The sequence below is a fragment of the Typopeltis vanoorti genome, chromosome 2 (genome assembly GCF_054136105.1).
Source record: "Typopeltis vanoorti isolate ZY-2024b chromosome 2, IOZ_Tvanoo_1.0, whole genome shotgun sequence".
NCBI classification, from domain to species: Eukaryota; Metazoa; Arthropoda; class Arachnida; order Uropygi; family Thelyphonidae; genus Typopeltis; species Typopeltis vanoorti.
Genome location: NC_143550.1, coordinates 13,840,515 through 13,855,190, shown reverse-complemented (window position 1 = coordinate 13,855,190; position 14,676 = coordinate 13,840,515). Strand labels below are relative to the sequence as shown.

Sequence of the window (14,676 nt, the reverse complement as noted above, 5' to 3'; positions counted from 1 at the left end):
TTTCTGATGCTCCTGGCATTTATGTATACTACCTAACCTATTCTTATAATTATATATGCAATCTATTTGGCCTTGTTGTAGAATTTTCTCTTTTCCTTCCCCAGACATACTCAAAATGTCCAAACCCAAAGCATATATTTCCATCTTTTTGCCAGATGCATAACCATGTTCGAAGCCATTCATATCTTTATCATGTTTGCATGATATAGCTGAACTTTCACACCTATTTTCCTCATTCTTTCCTTGATGATCTAGTTTCCTGACTCTGCATTAGGGTGTAAAATCTCTTGCAGAATAATTTTTACTTTGGTAATTTTTTGCAATCAATTTTACATATTTTTCTTTCTCGATATTTAGAAATATTTAAAGTATAATGTACTAAATAAGGTGTCACTAAAAGTGCATGTACATTGACTATATGTAAATCTGTGAGTTGGGATTAGCAATGGCGAAACACTAACCAAAGGTTGCTAGGTCAGCCGTTATTAACCGATTGGTTAGAATTGATGTCATCACTAGAGGCTAATCTCAAAAAGACAGCCATAGAGAACAAAGGGTGACAATTTTGCATAAAAGGAGATTGTGGCCCTTGGCTCAAGGCTTTTTCTTACGTTCGTCATCGAGGCTTTTGGGTTCCGGTCATAGTCAGGGGGCTCTTCCTTCTGCACATCACCAAGGCTTTTCTCCCTTTGAGTGCTGTTGGATCTTCGTCTCTGGGTTGCAGCAGACCGATTTCCTCAAGAGATACGCGCAAACCCAGCAGTAATTATGGCTGATTTCATATTGAATGTCCAATGGAGAAAAGCTCTACTAGCAACCGCCTATGATGTCCAAGCAGCCAGGAAGTTTATCAAAAGAAGACGCTAAAGTCCTGAAGAAGTTGATCACTCTTCAAGTCTTTATGCAGAGTCCAATATGCTGTATATTGGACTCTGTGTTTATAAAAAGGCTTATCATTTTATATATATAGGGTTGATATAAATGAATAAAAATAGGGGGGGAGAATCCCTAGCCCTTTCAAGATACTGAAGTACTAGGTTTACAACCTTTTGTGTGGGAGTCACACACACATATATCTTCTCAAACTCTATTTCTCAAACTCTGAAATTTGCTTTCATGTGAAAATTCCACAGGCAAGGTACTATCTTGGTTATGCAGCACTGAATCATTTTGACTTCTTCCTCATCTTTGTGGAAGCCAAGCAACTATATCTGAGTACAGTAGTCCAATTGTAGTCTTATAAAAGCCTTGTAAAGTGGGAGAATAATTTCCTTATTCCTACAAGTTAGTGTTCTCTTCTTCATCCGATGTCATATTGGTAGTGTGGCCTTTAAACTTTAACTGTGTAAAGTTAAACAGCAATGTTCCAACCATAGAACCCTATGGTTACTCGCTGGTCATTCATCTCTTATATTCAGCACCTCCATATATCACTTTCTGAACCCATTCAGCCATTCTACTATACTAATTCACCCATCACATGCTTATAGTCCTTGTAGCCTCTCATGTGTGAAAGTAATATTAAAAATATAAATAAATAATAAAAATGTGGAATCCTGTCAAATGCCTTACCAAAATCCTGAAGTATAATCCAATCCCTTATCCAATTCTGCTTTCACTGTATTTTAAATTGTGAACAGATTGCCAAGCAATATCTAACTTTAATAAAGCCACTGTCTTCTGGAAAGAATCAAAGTGATATCTACCTACCTGGATGTGGTTTCTGATACCCTAATGGCTACTCCAGATATACAAATTAGTCTATAATGGGCTGTATTACCTTGCTCTCCTTCCACTCATTAGGAAATATGGGATGAAAAGTACCTCGATGCTCTGTCACATCATCACCAATCTCAGAAATCAAGTGTTATTAAAATGCTAGTACATCATGCACACATCTTATGTTCAGCAGATTTTGAATAATGAACTGTTCTTTATCAGATTCCTTACTGAAGCAATTGGACAATATCATTTTGATCATTGTCTTCATTCATCCATTTGTTACTGAATTTAACTGTTCATTTATATTTTTTGTGTTTCTTTCACTTCTCACATCATATTGCTTTTCACTGAATTGCATAAAAATTGATCTTACAGTTTTTGCATTATTGTAATTTTTTTCTTTGTTCCTTAGTTTATGAAAACCAGTGTAGAAAGATGATTTTCCTATTCCAACTTTTAGGAGTTCTTCCTGTTCTTAAACACATATACAATTCTGCTGGTTTATATGCAAGGGATCTCTTCCATTTTTAAATCATTTCTGTTAGTATTCTGTCAAGTCCAGGTGCCTTTCCATTTTACATTTAGTACATTTATGCTGTGTGACATCATCACCCACTTCAATAATCAGGTATTATTAAAATGCTTCATGCACACATTTTATGTTCAACTGATTCCCTTTTGAATAAGGAACTGTCATTTATTAGAGCTACCTTCACCTCCATTCTTTACAGTACTAAACTGATCAATAAAATAATTATGGCCATCAACCCAATCCTCTTCTAGAAGAAGCTTTTAGATTTCAATTCCATATTCTAAAGATGTATTGGAAAGACTTGCAATACTTTAAAGACATTGTTAACCTTCAAGTTCCTTTCTGTACAGGTTGGTGATTAAACTCGTTCCTGGACTTTCCAGAAGATAAATACTCTCGACTTTCATATCCTGAAGTTTATAGGATTCCATGTTCATGTCATCTTTCTTATTATGGACAGACTGATGAGTATGCACAGATTCACTTAGATAACATCAAGGTTATGTTCTGCTCCATGAGTCTGAGTGGTTAGGTTTGGCCAGCCAAACCTAACCACTACTGGATATCTACTGGACATAGAACTCATCGGAATAAAACTAAAGTCTTACACAAAATTTATATCTTGTTAGAAAGACTTGTAAAGAAAACTGTTAAGCCCATACCCAATGGCCAATCTTTAAAAAAAAAAAAATCTATCCCAATTTTGGGAGCTTACTCTTAGCAACACTCCTCAAATTTGTGCTAAGTATTATATTTTATTATCTTAATATTTTACACTTTAAACATAATATCATCTGAATTTTACCAAATGCAAGTATCTTCTACTATGAACAATTCAATATGCTAAGTTGTACTTGTTGAAATCTGCATGATCTCTTGAAACGAAGTCACAAGACCATTCAGAGTTCAACAACTAATCCTATATAAATCCCAAATCCATCCATCCTTAGAATACTGTTCACACATTTGGAGTGGTGCACCTAAAATCTTAAAAATTCTTGATGCTTTCCAGAGGAGAGCAGTTCAGCTCATATATGACCCTTCCCTCACAGGCTCTCACTCTACTCAGCCTCTATCTCATAGATGCAATGTTTCAGGTCTGTGGCTCTTCTACAGGTACTTTCCTTGTCAATGCTCTAGTGAATTGGAAAACATCATTTCTCCACTTGCTATTAGGCAATAAACAATAGAATTCATGGAAAAAAATTAATAATTAATAAAATGTAAATCACTTAGCACAAATTTGAGGAGTGTTGCTAAGAGTAAGCTCCCAAAATTGGGATAGCTTTTTTTTTCTTTTTTAAGATTGGCCATTGGGTATGGGCTTAACAGTTTTCTTTATAAGTCTTTCTAACAAGATATTAGAAAATTATAAAGATGCATAACAGATTTGAAATTGTATTATGTTATTTAGAAGTTTTTTTGTGAATTATAACTCAAGATTTAGTTTTGTACAGTGTAACTAAAATTTACTTAAATATTCTACTGAGCTACATGTAAGGATGGGTCCAAAGATTTGGTACGGTTAGTGTAAGCGCCTGAGGCTGTGTGATACGAGGAGCAGATGTGCATAACAACAGTCACGTGATTTCCTGCTGCAGAAAAAAAGTGCTGACATCATTCCGGAGTTCGAGACTAACGTAGCGCCGCACAAGGTGTTTCAGGAGAGGATAGGGGGTATTATGGATGCGTAATATAAGGGATTGCAGGAGGAGGAATAGGACTTTTTTTCCCAGGATTTCGTGGTCGTAAGGAAAAAGTCGAGGTGGCTGGTTCCAGGCAGAATGGCAGGCAAGGATGCGTGGCAGCGGGAAGTTTGAATTGAGCAGTTCCTGAATTTACGGACGGAGTTTCCAGCGTGACGAAGCTACCGCTTTCATCGCAAGCAGGCGCTGAGTCGTCGATGTTCCCGTGAAGTCCTCAGATAATGAAGGTAGCCATCGTGCATATCGAGGGTAGCCACTAAGCAGAAATATTATGCTGCACGTTGTCCAAACAAAGAATCAAGTCTCAGGTTCTACCACGACAGTATCAGCCAGCAGACCCATTCAGAAACCATGTGAAGGTAATGTAAACATTTTATTATTTTTGTTTTGGAAGCCTGTGAGTTAGTGAAGAAATTTAGATGCAAGAGACTTGATAAAGCAGAACAATATTAACTAGTGACTTTTAAGTGATTGTTCAATTAGGCTTGAGCCTGACATCGAGATTGTTAAGACAAGTTTGATAAAGTTGCAGAGATAGGAATTGTTGTGTGTGTAATGTGTTAAATGGCGATTAAGTATAAGCAATTTGCCAAGAGTTAAGATTTTATATGTCTGGGACAAACCCTGAAACTAGCTTTCCTAACTTAGTATTTGTATGAGATTGCAATCTTAATTTATGTGAATTTATGTAATTATTTAGTGTATATTGATATTATAGAATAAACGTGTTCTTTTTCTAAACTGAGTCTTGTCTGATTAAGAGTGTCAACTCACCGCTCTAAAAATACGTACTTGTCGTGGAAGGGTAAAATTAAAGTGAGAATTTTGGCCATGACTGACTGAGGGAGTTAACGGATAGTTACATATTCTGGGTTATTGGAAGTATCTCCCTGATAGTATAAATTGTTATTATAGAACTGGTGCAGTCTTTAAATTAAATAAATGTGTTTATGCTTGAAAAGGAGATAGAGCCAAGAATCCAGGTTTGTACTAAGAGTAATTGATTTGTGCGTTTGAAAAGTGAGAGATAAGTAAATTTGCATATATAATGACACAACATAGTAGCTGATGGGTGTAAAATAACTTTTTTTTTTTTAATGTAAAATAATGCCTAAAAGCTGAGGTAGCTATTGATTATGTGTTTGAACCTCTCTTGGTGGAAACGCATAATCAATATTTGTATGAGATTGGTGGTAAATGTCAGTCCAGGGTCATTATAGGGTTTAATAGAATAAATGAGTTGAAACCATTGAAGCATGTAAGTCTAAATAGTTGGTTAGTCCAAGGAGAGATAGATCATCCTGTCTGGTGATGATTGATTTGGAGTTTTATGGTGAAAGGACAGCAGTACACAGACTGTCTCGTAGTGTGTATACAGCAAGAGAAAAGGCAGGATTACATTTTGGTGGCGTTCAAGGTGATTAGGTTATTTATGCTCCACTGAAGGATGGTATGAAGATTTGCCTTTGGCATCTAGGGAAGATGTGATGCTATGAGGTAATTATTTTTTTGGGGTGCTGTAACAGTGGTACCATTTGGATGGGTGAGAGGCGGGAGCTCAGGGTGAGCAGAAGTTGTGTTGGAACATACATCCTAGTTTCGAATCCGCCATTTTGTTGTAACGTACTCTTATTAATAAAATCTATTAATTGCCAATTGATCACTAATACAAATATAGAGAAATTTATATTTATACTGTGCCACCCTATATTTAGATTAGTCTATATAAAATAGTAGAATCAATTTTCAATTAAATTAGCAGTCTCCTTACTCATTCAGGCCGAATTCAATATTTTTCACTTGAGGCTCCTGCTAGATTCGAATTATTTATGAACGGTGCAATAAAAAAGAATCAGGCAAACACAGTATTGAAATAAATAAAACAAAACATTTAATATAAGGTTATATGATAAATACATGAATTCCACTTCTAAATTGAGACATTACAATTAGGTTAGTACATCGGGTCAAATCATTTATATTAATTCAGTCTTCAAATCTTCACATACAAGTTTCACAGTTTTCTCAATTACAAGATTCCTTACTCAGATTAATACAACAGAATTTCTTGTTTAATTAGTTTGCTCATATTTCTCAGTTATACTCCACACATAACTCTCACCTGGCACTTATCATATCATTAAACACGGCAGATATTATTTCAAGGCAAATTATTTTTAACTTCTAACTTCGGCGATATGCCACAGTAAATGTTAGAATGAGCAAAAATGGAACTATCATTCAAGTCTTCATACACAGAAACAAATAAAATATGACTGTCCTTACCGGAATTAATCTTCAGCACGTCAGATTTAATGTAAGTACATCTTCAAATTATATTTATTACACCTATGGAACACATTTAAAAAGAATTCTTCAAGGTCATAACTAGATTATTATTTGTCGCGCTTCACAATTCTCGACAGCAACTATAGGGCAGATTGATATCCTTGTTTACTACTTCACAACAAATTAAGCTCCGTACAATTCTTCCTAAAAGCAATATAGAAATAAGTAGTAATTCTAAGCTAACTGGATCTATTCTGAATCCTTCATTAACCTTCCAGTCCTTTAATTATCCAAATATGGCACCAAATTCCTATTAATGCCACTGCTGACTTTACTTTCAGCTATCTATAAGTTTTCACTTCGTCTTAGCACACTTTTAAATACTACTCTCTTGAATTCCTGCCCTTCAGTCCTTTTTATTTACTTTCACCCCCTTGCTTATAACCTTCCTTCTTCCCGCTTCAAAAACTCTCTCTTCTTTACTCTTATATTACCACTCATATTTTTCTTTTCTCCTCGTTATCGAAGCTCACGGTCTACCCACGCACGTTCCATTTTATTTCTCTCTCCATGGCAACGAACAAAGCGTAAACATTCGCGTTAATGTTACATAAGGCTATACTTTTACATTGAGTAATGAAAAACATTAATAAAATATTACAGTTACTTAATTTTCTCTTTCATTTCATTTACAATTAATAATAATAAAATATATGTTACTATATATATATAAGGTACATTAAATTATATACATATAATTTCTCATAATATTATTGAAGGAATAAAGTAAATAAGATAAATGATATTTATCACTGGGTCCTTCCAATAGTAAAATATACATTAAAATTATTTAATCAAATAATAGCTGATGAAATTCAGGAATAATACATGAAAAATAATTCTTAAGCAAGGGATTAACAAATAAATTTTAAACAAGTCATGCTTAATATATGATAGGTTATGTTAAATGTGAATGAAGAACAAAATATACATAAAAATTTCATTCACAGTTGCATCTGATGGCTTTTGTGAGGGATCAGAAGGAACATTTGGACATGTTTTCTGCTATTCGTCTTTATGAAGTTGGTTTTGATTTGCTGATAGTTGATTTACATTTATTGCATGCTTTTTTACATTTATTTCATACTTAGCCCATGTATAAGCTAAGTATGGAAAAAAACTAAGCTTACCACAGGTAGTTTGCATCAAGAACCCACCTGTGCTAAGCTGAGTTTTTTTTTCTTCAACCGCTTTCATACAGTTCAGTTTCTGTTGAACCAGGGCTTGGAAGATGGAAGGGAATTTTGGATGCTTTCATGCCAATGTGGATGATTTTTGTGACTCACTCAGTGCAGGTGTCTGGGTCAGAAGAGTGGAAACAATAGTCATGCCATGGAAAAGAAGAATAGTAGTGCTGGAGATCATCCCACTTTGTAGTGCCAGAGGACATGAGGTCAGGTTTGGTAAAAAGAGGGACATTCTGTAAGACTGTAAACTTGCACAAGATGGTGGTGGTCTGAGTTACTGAGAGGAGAGCTAATCTCTACAGTGTGTCTGGAAGGAGAATTAGTTTAAAAAAAAAGATCAAGAGTATTGGGAAAGTATAAGGGATTACCTGGAATTCAGGTAGATAGATAGCTGCACAATTTGCATTAGATCATTGCTTCTAATAGAAACTTCTGCATCACATTCTACTTAATTAGTAGTGTTGGAGAAGGGGAAGCCAGTTGGAGTTGTGGATATTCAGGTCACCAGGGCAATGATTTCGCTGTTGGATTAGCTGGATTGTAGATTTGTCGAGTTTCATGAAGAAGAAGGTGAAGAGATCTTTGTGGTTTCAGTTTGGAGACTGGTAAATGCAGCAGATTTTTTTTTTTTTATGTTGAGCCCATACAGGCATAAAAGTTGCGAAGGCTGTCCCACTTGGCACTGTTATAATGCCAAACTATTGTATGGGAGTGGCTGTGTAAGCGTTGTTGCATGGGGGGGGGGGGGCACTAGGTCATGGTCAGAATTGCCTAGCAGGATTTCTACATTCACTGTGTATTTGAAAGGGTCTTGCCATTGGTCAGGAAAAGGTCTAGGGTATTTGGAGAGTGGTTTGGGTTATCGGATATTCTGGTTGGCATCTGACCTAGCTGTGCAAGGTCATTGGTGATGGCAAATGTTTCAGCATCTCTGCCTGCACGATCTGTATAGCTGGAGGAGGAAAGCCAGTTGGTGTTATGGACATTAAAATCTCCTAGGGGAATGATTTTGCTGTTGGGAAAGTCAGTTTTTGAGGAGAGGAAATTGAAGAGCTCAGAGTGGTTGGTTGCATTAGGGGAGTGATAGAGACAACGTTTAAATTTGACTGAGTTGGGTAGGGATATTTTCATTTAAAGAAGGTCAAAGTTGGGCAATTCTAGGTTGTGAGCTTTCTGGCAAGGTATGTTCTGGGCAGATGTATGCACAGATGTCACTCTTGGGGTTAAAGCGTGTGTAGTTTGGAAGGTTGAGGTGAATAGTGCTGGAAGGAGGTGAGATTTGATTTTCTGCCAGCAAGAGTAGGTGGAGTTTGGTAGACTGCAGGTGGTAGTGGACAGTGTTAAGGTTGGAGTTTAGGCCACGGATGTTGGTGAAGTGGATTTATAGGGTTTTGTGAGTCACATGTTTGACTTCATCGGTCTTGCACGTTTCCTATGCAGTGCCTTCATACTGGTCACCATGGTGACTGCTAGTGGCGTCACTTGGTTTTTGCACCAATTTAGCTTGTCTGTAGTTGATGGTCCAGCTGTAGTCACCATTTTGATGTTTTTCTACAAGTTGTCTTCGAAACTGGTGTCCTTGTTCTCTTTTGTGCAAATGATAAATCTGGTCAAGCACATATGTGCGATTGCACATAAGTGTCTTTGAACTTGTTGATCGCTGTTATTAGTTTTGATGTGCTTGTCGCTGTGTTGCAAGTCATTTTATGAGGTGTGTAAAGTTCGTTCCGTCCTTTCTTTTGTTTGAATCCGAAACAATGGCACCTGATGATGTCTTCTTTCAGTGCTTTTCCGTTTTCTTTTGGAAAGTTCAAAATGACGACGTTGAATTTTTTGTTTTTGGCCTCCATTGAGTTGTGTACCATTGATGCGATTATTTCATGGAATTCATTCTCAGGGAAGAGTGAACTTGCATTGTGGCGCTGATTGTCAGTTGATTCAAGCTTGGTTTCTAGTGCTTGTATTTTGGAGGAAAGAGTTTCATTCATAGCACTGATGTGCTGTTCGAGGTTTCCAATTCGTTTGCCTAAGTTCAGGAGCTGTTTTACAGATGGGAGGCACAGCAAACAGAAATAGGGCTGGTTAAGGTCGATATGTATCTTGTGCATCGATTCGTCCATTTTTGCACAGGAAGCGTGTATCCAGTGGCAACAGAATTCGCACATTATACCCTTTTTTTCATTGCTGATATCAATTTTGTAGTTGCACCACTTTATGGGTTTCTCAGCAATCGACAGTGCTACGCTGGTGAGACACGGGTGCTTGTTCATCGTTGGATTTTGTTGCCACCATGTGAGTAAGCTACTATAAACTAGTGCTCCTGCATTTTATCGCTATTGCAAGAGTTTCCCATTCAAATTAAACTTCAAACGGAAATCTTTACAGTAGTTTTTAACTGGTTTAATGCACTAAAAGTACTTACAGGTTGTGCTGGAGTTTTCTGCTCCTTAGTACCCATTGTTAAGATTTCCGCTTGATGTTTAATTTGAATGAACTCTTGCAATAGCAATAAAATGCGGGAGCACTAGTTTATGGTAGTTTACTCACAGGCGCCACCTGGTGTATGACCTAGTGGCATCTGTGAGTAAGCAGATGGGGCAAGGAAGGCTTCAGCCAGAGGAGATCCAAAGCTGGGGATTCTAAATTTGTAATTCTCTGGCACATAGTGTCAGAATGTACAAAGGCATAGGTGCCACCTTTCTGGTGAAATGAATTGTGAAGAGTATAATTTGGGCATTGAAAATGAACTGATTGATGTAGCTGCAAATTGGGTTTCTGTTAAGAAAAGAAAGTCTAGTTTAGATGTCTGTAAGTGGTGATGATTGCCGTTTATGTTGGAATTTATGCCATGGATGTTTGTAAAGTGGATGTGGAAATAATTTTTTTCAGTAGGGTTTTTTCTGGTAAGTTTGGAATATTGTGTTTGGTTTGATTTTGTTCAAAATGTTGCAATCATTGTTTGTCTGTTTCATATTTCATTTTTGGTTTATTAGATGAAAGAAAAGAGTGGGGACATGCAGTTGAGGAGATAGACCTGTCAACATAACCCCTATGCAGAGTGTGACCAGCCTCCTTGCCATTAATTGGCCTCGACAGTGCCTCCCACAAACCATTACGTGTTTGTGGTCTCACTCACTCACGAAGGAAGAATGGCAGAGTATGTGGCAGTGGGATTATGCTCCAGTTGACCAGGAAGCCCCCTGACTCATTACTGATCGGTTTGTGCCTGTATACTATGTGCTGGCCAGCCTGTGTTACCACAAAGTCTCCTTAAAATGGAGGAGAATCTGGGTCTCTAAGTATGTTAGGCATGCCCTTGAAGAGTATGACCACACTGCATGGAAAAGAGAGGAAGGGGGATGGAGTCCAGAAATCCTGCTGTGGAGGCGAAACATAGTATTTGCCACTTCAGGTCCAATAAGCAGAGTGGTAGTGTTTCACCGAGCAATGAAGGACATCTAGTGTGTTCTTGCTTTCAGTTGCACATACTCCATAGTTGCTTTTTTTTTTGCAGAATGATAAAAAAATCCAAGTTTCTGGGTTGAAAACCTTGCACTTTCTTAGGAATCACCTAACTTACATTCAGTTGAGAAATTATCTTAGATGGGATTCAAACTTTCTTCCAAAAGTCATTGTCATTACTGGCTATAGAGCCTATCAGTGTTATTAACAATATATTAATTTCTACCTAAACTGTTTCATTAATCCATCAGTTGATATTATTTAGTGAACAATCTCCACCCTTAACAGTTATCTAATTCATTACTAAAGAAAGAGCCATATGGCTTCATTTTGGCGATGTAAAATTGCATAGGAAAAAGTGGATATTAAAGAGCCAACATTATTTCAAAGCCGAATGTAGAAACTTATGAAATTTTGTAAAATTTGACCCAAGAGCTTATGAGAATACTATCATCAGCATTAGAGTTGCCTTAGCTTGCACTACTTAAAAGAACATGACTGCTGTCCTACTTCTTTTTTTCATCCTGTAGTACACTAGTACTGTAGATGGACAAGAAAGAACTTGTTCAAATTTAACTTGAATAGCTGTAGATTGTATTCCTTGGGAAATACAAGGTGGATGACTGTTCCAGAGAGCAGCAGTAGAAGGAATGAACAAAGAGTATAAATTTGTTTGGATTTGAACTGTGAAGGGATGAACAAAGAGGATAGATTTGTTTGGATTTGAACTGTAAAGAAGTATTGATTAACTACTGCACGCATTTGAACAGGTATGACAGAGTGTGGGGGAAATTGATTCCAGTACCAATGAACAGTCACTGTTGAAATATTTATAGAAGATGCATCAGGGGGAAACTGAATGTCTGTGTGAAAGTAAGCAGAGTTTTAGAGAGAGGGGGAGATAGTTAATCATTGTAACTGATCTTTCTATACAGAAGCCAGTATTTTTAGGGAGCAGTTAGTGGATGCAGAGGAGGCAATATTTGTAATATGTAATATATTGTAATATAGTTGTCTGGTTTCTTGTTGTGTATAATATAGTAGTCTACATTTCTAATCATCTTGTCCTCTGGTTTATGCCATGATTTGTAACACATATCCCAGCTTAAATCCAGAACGTTGTCCTGTGTATCTTTCTTTATTTTATAGTATTTTGTAATGGTTTTATCAGTCATTGCCTTACTCGGATGATGCAGTTTGGATGTTGGCAAAATACTAGCTGCAGTAATAGTTACACAATATTATAGTTTAATCACATCCTAACCTGATAAATATTTCGTAATTTTTTTTTTCACTTTTTATTGTGCTTCCTAGTAGCACCACCCATGCTAAATGCAGTCAATCTAGTTGTGTTACATGTCTCTCAACTGACTTCTAAACTTCAATTAACTCTTCTCTCTTTTCCCTGCAGCACTCATCAAATTACAGCTGCCAAACTGAATCTCATAATTCTTATACATGCCCTCAGTATACTTAGTAAATCTTCTCCAAACACCTTCAGGATTCTGTTTTAATTTTTTGGATGTCACTTGATGCCTTATGGTTAATCCCACACTTCATGGGGTTTTGTGAGTGAAGTCTTCTGCTGGAAGAAGTGGTAATAGATTCCCTTTCCACACAGAGTTAGGAGGGATTTGAACCTGCAGCCTCTTGATTGGAGAGCAGATTTGCTAACCACTCAACCAACCAGGCATCCATTAAAAATCTTAGTCACTAAAATTAAGACCATAATCTAGTATTTGCATGATGATTAGAGATATATGTATTATATCGCCACTTTCTTCTAGAAATGAAGTATGAGTATTATATATTTTATAATATCAGCTTTACTACTTGTCATAATTAAATATGATTAATTATGTTAATTAAATAAATATGATTTGTGAATTTAGTATTAGGTCAATCAAATTACCAACATGCCTTGCATTCAGTAACTTTTTCCTCAAGTCTTGTCATTCAATTTGTATCAGTCTATATATTACTCTGTATGAAATTATAATTTGCACTTTGTTCATTTTGTCCCATTTTTTTAGGGTATTCCTCTCATAGCTCATGGAAGTCATTCCACTAAATGCTAGGTGGGGAGGGGTGAAACCTCTAGTCGATTTCTTATCCATCTTGCTAAATCCCTATCAGTACTGCTGATTGAAACCACCCATTTGAAACATTTCAATGAGCAGTTTCACACACCCCTAGTAATTACCAGAATCTCTATCTTTTGATATAGATTCATCAGAATTTAGCAGATATGCTAAATCAGATCATTTTTAGCAAAACCACATTGCTGTATAATTCCCATTACACAGATTAAGGCTAATCTTTATGTTGGAGGTTTAATGGTTTTTTTTTACAACACTCAAAAAGAATTAAATTAGAATTTAATACTCCTATATTTCGTCCTAGTCACTAGGACATCTACGGGGATTACAAACACAATTAATGTAACATGCACACAAAAACTTACAATACTAAGCCCAACCACGTGGGTGACACTAAAGTCCTATCTAGGTGGAGCGCCCTCTAAGGGCGGTAGTAGGTGGCCTGGAATGTAAGGCGGGACCTCTGGTGATGAGTGTTTCCCAAATCTTCGGAAGCTTAATGCAACCGTATTTGTTAAGATTTGGTTGGTTTCTGAGAGCTACTGCTGCTTCTAAGAAAAGTCTCTCTTTCTTGAATTTGCTGTGGTGGAGCATGGTGGTTTTCTTCCATGATACTCTGTGGGTAGTGTCCAAAACATGGTCAGCCAAGCCTGAATGGCCATAGTTGTGTTTAGCAATGTAAGACTTGTGTTCCTCCAGGCAGATGGATGCTGATCTGCCTGTCTGTCCAAAGTATGCAAGCTTACAGGAACAGGGTACTTTGTAAACTCCAGGCAGAGAGAGAGGGGGGGAGCTGATCTTTCGTAGAACGGATAAGGGTAGCAAGTTTGCGGTAGGGCTTATATGCTGTGTGTAGGTTATACTTTTTTAGTATCTTGGCTATTTTTTCCAAAGTGCCTCAGATGTAGGGTATGGTGATGGCATTTTTAAATTCTTGTTGACGAGAGGGACGGGGAATGGGAGAGGAATTGATTATTTTTTTGATACTGTGTTCACTGTAGCCATTGGAGAGGAAAGTTCTGTGTATGTGGTTAAGCTCAGTAGTGAGGGCAGTTCCACTGGAACATAGATTGTGGGCTCTCTTGGTAAGGGTTTTAATGATGCCATATTGTTGTGAGGGGTGGTGGTGGGAGAGTTTGTGAATGTATCTGCCTGTGTGTGTGGGTTTTCTGTATACAGTGAAGGCAAGTGTATCATTGGGCAGGCACGTGACTAAGGTGTCTAGGAAGGGTAAACAATTGTTCTTTTCCTTTTCCATAGTAAACTGGATTCTTGGATGTAGGCTATTGAGATGACCAAGGAAGGAGTCTAACGTGTCTGGGCCATGAGGCCAAATGGAGAACACATCATCTACATATCTTAGCCAGATAGAAGGTTTGAGATAAAAAAGTATAACCTACACACAGCATATAAGCCCTACCGCAAACTTGCTACCCTTATCCGTTCTACGAAAGATCAGCTCCCCCCTCTCTCTCTGCCTGGAGTTTACAAAGTACCCTGTTCCTGTAAGCTTGCATACTTTGGACAGACAGGCAGATCAGCATCCATCTGCCTGGAGGAACACAAATCATACATCGTTAAACACAACTATGGCCATTCAGGCTTGGCTGACCATGTTT

General features: G+C 37.2%; 1 protein-coding gene across 2 annotated transcripts in view; it reads left to right on the top strand.

The window, feature by feature from the left end:
* The window catches only part of LOC150108836 (putative receptor-type tyrosine-protein phosphatase mosPTP-1), a 902,991-nt gene that overhangs the window by 829,960 nt on the left and 58,355 nt on the right, over positions 1 to 14,676 (top strand). The gene's annotated exons all lie outside the window — the stretch shown is intronic.